This window comes from Rutidosis leptorrhynchoides, chromosome 7 (genome assembly GCF_046630445.1).
Source record: "Rutidosis leptorrhynchoides isolate AG116_Rl617_1_P2 chromosome 7, CSIRO_AGI_Rlap_v1, whole genome shotgun sequence".
Taxonomy (NCBI): Eukaryota; Viridiplantae; Streptophyta; class Magnoliopsida; order Asterales; family Asteraceae; genus Rutidosis; species Rutidosis leptorrhynchoides.
Genome location: NC_092339.1, coordinates 68,521,143 through 68,529,018, shown reverse-complemented (window position 1 = coordinate 68,529,018; position 7,876 = coordinate 68,521,143). Strand labels below are relative to the sequence as shown.

The 7,876-nt window shown below is 32.8% G+C and overlaps 1 non-coding gene across 1 annotated transcript; it reads left to right on the top strand.

Annotated features, from left to right (window-relative positions):
* Positions 1–920: 920 nt before the first annotated feature.
* On the top strand, positions 921–1,027 carry LOC139860806 (small nucleolar RNA R71). Its single transcript, XR_011763421.1, has one exon. It is a non-coding gene; the product is annotated as a small nucleolar RNA R71 (small nucleolar RNA).
* Positions 1,028–7,876: the final 6,849 nt, after the last annotated feature.

Here is a 7,876-nt window from a genome sequence, read left to right as displayed (position 1 = left end):
AACGCGAATCCTGTTGATAGATCTATCGGGCCTGACAACCCCAACCGGACTGGACGACCAGTATTCAACGGTTGCACAGTACTTCGTTTTGTGACTACACTTGGTACGGTGTAGTAAGATTTCATATTAAAGGGAATATGCGACGTGAAAATGTTAAGTATGGTTACCGAGTGCTCAACCACTTAGAATACTTTTATTAAACTGTTTATATACGAAATCTTGTGGTCTATATATATATATTGCTGCCGGCATTAAACCTATATCTCACCAACTTTATGTTGACCTTTTTAAAACATGTCTATTCTCAGGTGATTTCTAAAGCTTCCGCTGCATCATGTTGGATCTAACCAGGATCTTGCGTACGCATGTTTGTGTCAAAAATAAAACTGCATATCCGAGATGTTGTATTGTAAAATATGCTAGAAACCGTGTTGTTGTCATCATTTGTAAAGTTTGTAAGTCGAAGATTATCGCTAAACGTTAATCTTCTTTTTATTGTCTTAAGCTTGTAACAAAAATAATGGTTATGGTTTGTAATGTATAATATATGCAGTTTTCTTTCAAAAATGTCTCATATAGAGGTCAATACCTCGCAATGAAATCATACGTTATCTAACGCGTTCTTATGGTTAAGGACGGGTTATGACACTATTTCTCTTCCAAACTTTTTGAATTGATTCAACAGTGAAGCTATGGTTGTGTTGTTGTCTTCATTTTCTTCAAGGCTTGCCACCGTCCTTCTAGTTTGTTGATCTCTAGACGGTGTCCATTCAAAAGTATGAACTGACATGTCTTCTAACATGTCATACGCTTGATTTGGTGATTTGTACATAAATACTCCTCCAGCGGAGGAATCTAATATACCACGAGTATGTTCATCAATACCACGATAAAAAGTTTGTACTATTTGCCCTTTTTGCAATCCGTGTTGCGGACAATTTTGTAACATTCTTTTTAATCTTTCCCATGCATCATAAAGAGTTTCATCCGCCTTTTGTTTAAAAGTGGTGATTTCGGTTCTAAGTCTTTCAGCTTTTGCCGGTGGAAAAAACCGGGTAATGAATTTATCTCTTAATTCGTTGAAAGTTGTGATAGAATCAGGTTTTGATGCTTTCAACCATGCTTTTGCATCTCCGATTAACGAGTATGGAAAAGTTCTTAACTTAAATGCATCTGAAGAAACATCTTTGGTTTTGTACAGTTCACATAAATCTTCAAAAGTTTCTAGATGTTCTATCGGATTATTATTAAGTCTTCCGTCGAATTGGTTCTCACGTACCATGTGCATAAACTGCCCCTTGACTTCCCAATTTTCAGCCTCAATTTCAGGTCTTCTTATAGGTGCAAGAGCGAGAGGGGGAGCAGTTTGTCTGGTATTCCACATTGGTAGATCATTTGGATCAGGTGTTACTTCAGCCATTTCTTCTTTAATGACGATGGTTTCAGGTTCAGTTTTGATTTCTAGTTGACCACTAGTGTTTCCTACTTGTTTTTTGATATTTTTCGGTGTTTTTGGTTTTACTAGTACTACCTATTTTTTTTGTTTTTCCTGTTTTAATCTTTTGATCAAGCCTCTTTCAGGTTCTGGATTAAGTGCAACGAGTTTAGGATTTCCTAAACGGGTCATACAATTACAAAATTGTATGTAGTCTTGAAGGATTTATTCACTAAGTGTATAAACATTGAACTTTCTTGAAAATGAATTTTCACGAAAGGATCGAATAACTAAAAACAATGATAAAAACCTTTAAACAAACAGATTTTTCTTCTGATTTTGCCCACGTTTCGAATAGTCAAAAGATGCAGCAGAGGGGCAGGATTCGTTTTGTCCCAATATAATTGGGTACTGTTTGGCTCCAATAACCCAGTCCACGTACAAATCCAACTACTACTACGAATCAGAAAAATTATCTATTTATTTAACTGCCAACTTTCCCCGACAGCGGCGCCAAAAAGTTGATGTGCCTGATCGTGTCCTAATATTTTGAACGGATTTGAATTTATTTTATTACACGAATTGGTTGTGATTATATTGCGTTTTTATGATTTCGGATTGATTTTACACATATAGGAAACTAGTCCCATTCGTATAGTAATATTTTATTTGGTAAATCCGGTTCGTTCCACAGGAAAATGGAGCGGAAGGTGTCGATCCCAACTGTTTCCTAAATCAATAACACATCCTCGTAGCATGTCTTCAAGCGTTTGTATCCTCCTTTCGCTCTGCCCGTCAGTTTGTGGATGATAAGCAGTACTCATGTCTAGACGAGTTCCTAATGCTTGCTGATGTGCTATCTATATTAGAAGTTGATTTGCTGGAGATGTGACAAAATTGGCTAATTTTGGAAAGGTATTGTAAAGTTATTTTGGGTAATACCACGCCAATGGATCTGGCACAGTTTTGATTTTAAAGTATGGCTTTGAAAGATGTAGGAATCTAAAAGTGATGTCTTCTGTTAAATTTTGACTTAGATTTTGATCGGTCAAAATCCGAATATTAAATTAAATTTGAATGAAAATGGTTATTCTTTGGTGAACAGATACGTATATTTGTGGTTATAAGTAGGATAGTAAATGATTGTTGAATCGGATTTGAAGAATGTACAGTGTAACTTATTAATGTGAAATCTAAATATTCCTCGGGTATTACCTACCCGTTAAAATATTTTCACCATTAACAGTTTGTTCAAAAGAATTTTTAATTACAATCTTTCTGAAAATATATATACATATATATTTTCTTCAGATTTAGTCATGGATTTAATGAGTTAATATGATATTAAACTCATATAATTTTCGGTTTGAGCTAGAATAAGTAATCTCGAAAACTATTAGGAACCACATATTCTTCACAGAATATTTCTTTAATGAAGTTATGGATCAATACTTCATCGTTAACTATTAGGAACCACATATTCTTCACAGAATATTCCATCAATGAAGTTATGGATCAATACTTCATCGTTCATTGTTGTTGGTACTCCTTGGTATCTATGGTGCATATGACGTTGATGCTCGAGTTACAGATTGTGATGTTGAGGTGTGGGATACGGATGTTGTTGTGATGGTACTGTTGATGCCGGTGATATTGCTGAAGCTAGCACGTTTTGTACCATATATATATATATATATATATATATATATATATATATATATATATATATATATATGTATGTATATATATATATATATATATATATATATATATATATATATATATATATATATATATATATATATTAAGGCTACAACTTGGGCGCGAAGCTCGTTGACTTATTATTCTGGGATGATTGGCGGTTGGAACGAGTGGATGAATAAGGTTTAGAATAATAAATATTATATAATCGTTGCGAGCTATTCTGAAAATGAGAGTGAAAATGGTGGTTCGAACAGGTTCGGCGGTAAATGCTTCAGGTTCTTTACCAATAGGGCAATATGGTTGGTGGGAGGGATCAATTCTTCACATCTCCATTGATTAAGTTTACTTTGTACCCATTCTCAATTCATCCTGAATTTATGATGGCTAATTGGTTGACCCATTCCGGTTACACTGCTTCCGGAGCTCGAGTGAAAATCCATATCGGAATCCGAGGAACTTGAACTGGTTGCAGAATTCATCTTACACGGTTAGGTAAAGGATTTTCGATATGAAATGATTCTCGGATATCGGATGATATTCTATCTACATAGAATACCCATATATAGTACAGAAGATCCCGTAGATTACGGAGGGAATTAAGGAAACGTGTCAGACAAGGTCTAACGTGATGGAATATGAATTCGTCTGTACATCATCTATACAATAATTGCAATAAGACGTGTCGAGATTGAAAATGATAAGTAGATATTTTTCGACAAGGAATGATATGCAAAGTTTATAACATGCAAAGTTCAAGTCCAGACTTATTAATATATCCTAACAACTACTAGGTCGAAGTCCAGACTCATTAATGCATCCTAACAACTATATGTTTAGACACACTAATGCAAGACCTGGTTCGCTAAGACCACCTCTCTGATACCACATCTCATACCACATGTAATTATAAAAAGGGAAGACCGTTATAATTTTGGTATTAGCGAAAGTTAAAACCCGATTAAATCTCAATTTGAATAGTCGGGGTATAATTTAATTCGCTAAAACGAGATCTAACGAAAGTTTGATTTAATTTTAGTTGGTTAAATCTTTATAAATCAAAAGATAAAATATAAGGATATATATTAAAACATCGTAATCGGACTTAAAAACAATCCATAATCCAGAGGGGACATATTTTAGTAGCCACTACTCTACTTTACTTTAAATCTCATCAATTTCACTTTTTACTACGTAGATAAATTCTATTTACTTTTTACCGTATTACTTTTTACCACATAGTAAATTTTAATTACTTTTTACTTTTTTACTATATTGCCATGAAAAACCTTATTTCTTCTATTTTGTCAAATTAGTATAAATTGTATTTTTACTTTCGTTAATTTAGTTATTTCGTTTTAGTTAAATTTAAATTTCGTTCAATTAAGTTGTAAAGCCTAATCCAAAATCACCCTTTTAAATAATTTAACTTTTAGCAATTAAAAATCTTGAAAACTCCATTTTTCTGCGGAACGAACCGGATTTACCAAATAAAATATTACTATACAAATGGGACTAGTTGCCTATATGTGTAAAATCAATCCGAAATCATAAAAACGCCATATAATCACAACCAATTTGTGTAATAAAATAAATTCAAATCCGTTCAAAATAAAAGGACACGATCAGGTACATCAAAGCTATAGTTGGCGTAGAATTCTCTTATTAACTCAAGATATATAGGTCCATTGATTAGAACGAACGAACCTAGATCCCTCTGAAACAGCTTGTCAATTACTTCAGGGAATGCTTCAAGACTTATGATTCTTCCTTCTGCTATTGTTCTTGTTTTGAGCCATTTCTTGTTGTAAAGTGTACGTTGTCTTGCATCAGCTGGAGGATCATACCTTTTCTCACCGCCTCTTGACTGAGCATCCCTTGTTCTTGCCATTATCTACACGATGATACTCCAAATTAATTCAAGGTGTATAATTCAATTGTAGGCAACAAGTTTTGCAAACTTTAATCATCATCAATACTTAGACGTTTTGATGTTAATGTTCTTCACATTTTCACTCTTCATTAGTGTCAATGAGTTTGCAACTAGATTAAGATTTTCACAAAGTTCATATGTGTTCTAGACTTTTGAAATCATCATCAACACATGTTTTGACATTCAACATTATTACACTCAATTTGCAACAATGTCATTCATATCATATGAACAATGCTTCCATGAAAATATAACCTAGATGTATAATGAACCCTATAATTATCCAAAGTTAAATCAATGCATAGATACACAATAATCATTACTACAATCGTTTCTAAATTGTTCTTCAAGAATAATTTCAATTGTTTACATCAATTTAGGTTTTGATTCATTCTAGTTAGGGTTTCTTCATAACCCTAATTCATCATACAAACACAATTAAATGTTAGGAAAGCAAGGATGAATCATACCGATAGTAGGAATTGAAATTGAAGGAATGAGCGTTCTTCTCCGTGCGGTCGATCTCCTCAGCCGTGTGTAGGTGTGTGTGTGTTTTGAAGTGGGCTGAAAAGAAATAAAAGTGAGGGTTTAGTTTAATTTAAAACAGAATCAGACCACGCACGGTCGAAGCACGGTCGACCGTGGTGTTAGCCATGCATATATTTTCACACGTACAGGACAGGAGTCTGCGGTCGTGTATACGGTCAGCCGTGGTGCTGTCGTGGATCCTTCTGGTCACTTGTTTCTTCACTTCTTCTTTCTTCGAACGCGTTTTGACGATTCTTAGGTTCTATAGAATACTTGAGGACAAGTTTTCTTTTCCTAACATTGAATGATTACATCCTCCCGATGTTTATTCATCAATGACACGTAATATACTATATCTATATGTATATGTATGTATATATATATATATATATATATATATATATATATATATATATATATATATATATATATATATATATATATATATATATATATATATATATATATATATATATATATATTCATATTTAATCATTCATATAGTATACACAAAACGCATTAATCTAGTATTTGTCATGCAATACATATTTTCACATAAACACACAATCCTAAGGCAACTAAGCTTCCTACACTAATCTTTTGAAATCATTTTTCAAAAACAATTTTGCATTTGTAAGAAAAACCTTTCATTAATACAGTCTTTTTGAGAATGTTATTCTCATTAGCATTTTGATCATTGATTTTAATTGATTTTAAGATTACCCAATCCTTGACTTATCCCTAATATGGAATTGCTAGCTTGGTCCATTTTCCCATATTCTCAATTTTTCTAATAATGGACAATGGACTTTGATTACAAGATTTGTGTTTGCTAGAGTCGTGAAATATATTCATTTCATGTTTATCTCTTGATGAGTCACAAATAGTTATCCTTTCAAGTTTTCTTTTCAAGGTGTTATTTTCATCAATTAAAACTTTGTTAAGTTGTCTAACTTTGTATAATTGTTTCTCCAAAAGTTTTACTTTGTCACGACTACTATCATACACAAATTTAATGGCCTTGTAATCATCTAACAATTCTTCATAATTAGAAGGATAGAATACATGTACCTCATTGCAATCCATGCTTGAGACGTCATCTTCTTTGAATGGAGATTCAACCTCTTCTTCACTTAGACCATCTTGATCCAAATCATTCAAAGAACTCATGAGGCAAAAGTCTTCATTTCCATCCAACCCTTTTGCTTGAGAATCACCAATTTACCAAATCATTCTCAATTCCTTTACCCTTTAAACTTCTAGAGTTTAAATCTTCTTGAGAACATAGTGAATCCCAATATTCTTTAACACTTTCACATAAAATTATCTTTAACCTTTCTTCACTAGGAAGAATTCCATGAAGTAGAGAAATTGCATCAAATTGTTTCAAAACATCATTGTTTTGAAATGTTGACTTCACTAGCTTTGAACTAGCTTGTGGTACAAAGTCTCCTACTTTGATTATTCTCCACAAGTAGTAATCCTTGGATTTGAGATAAGACACAAATCTTAATTTCCACACATCAATATTCATCTTATCAAAGATTGGTGCTTCTTTCACCAATTCTTCCAAGTATCCCATAGTCTGAGTTGATCTGAGAATCGTTGACTCAAGTTTTTGTACAAAACGAATTTTGAAACTTTCGCGATCGTTTGTAGCGCAATGATTTGAGCAACCGCTCTGATACCAATTGTAAGTAAATATAGGGGGTGAATAGTTACTTAATACATTTTTAACACTTTTTCGATTGATCACCAAATTTGATTTAACTTTGATCAACCAACTCAACTCAAACTTGATGTGTATAGTGTATATGTTTAAAATGATAAATGAAGTAATGTAAAGAACATAGACACAAGGATTTATAGTGAAAGGACCCGTTCATATACATTATAAACGATTCTCAATAGTTGATTACATCGCGAGGTATTTGACCTCTATATGATACATTTTTCAGACATTGCATTCGTTTTTAAAAGATAAACTCTCTTTACATCGAAAATTGACAGACATGCATACCATTTCATAAGATTCAACTATAAATGACCTAATCTGTCATTTACTTAATAATAATCTCTATTGAACTCAACGACTTGAATGCAACTTCTTTTGAAATATGCCATGAATGACTCCAAGTAATATCTTTAAAATGAGCAAATGCACAGCGGAAGATTTCTTTAACACCTGAGAATAAACATGCTTTAAAGTGTCAACCAAAAGGTTGGTGAGTTCATTAGTTTATCATAATCATTTATTTCCATTATTTTAATAGACCACA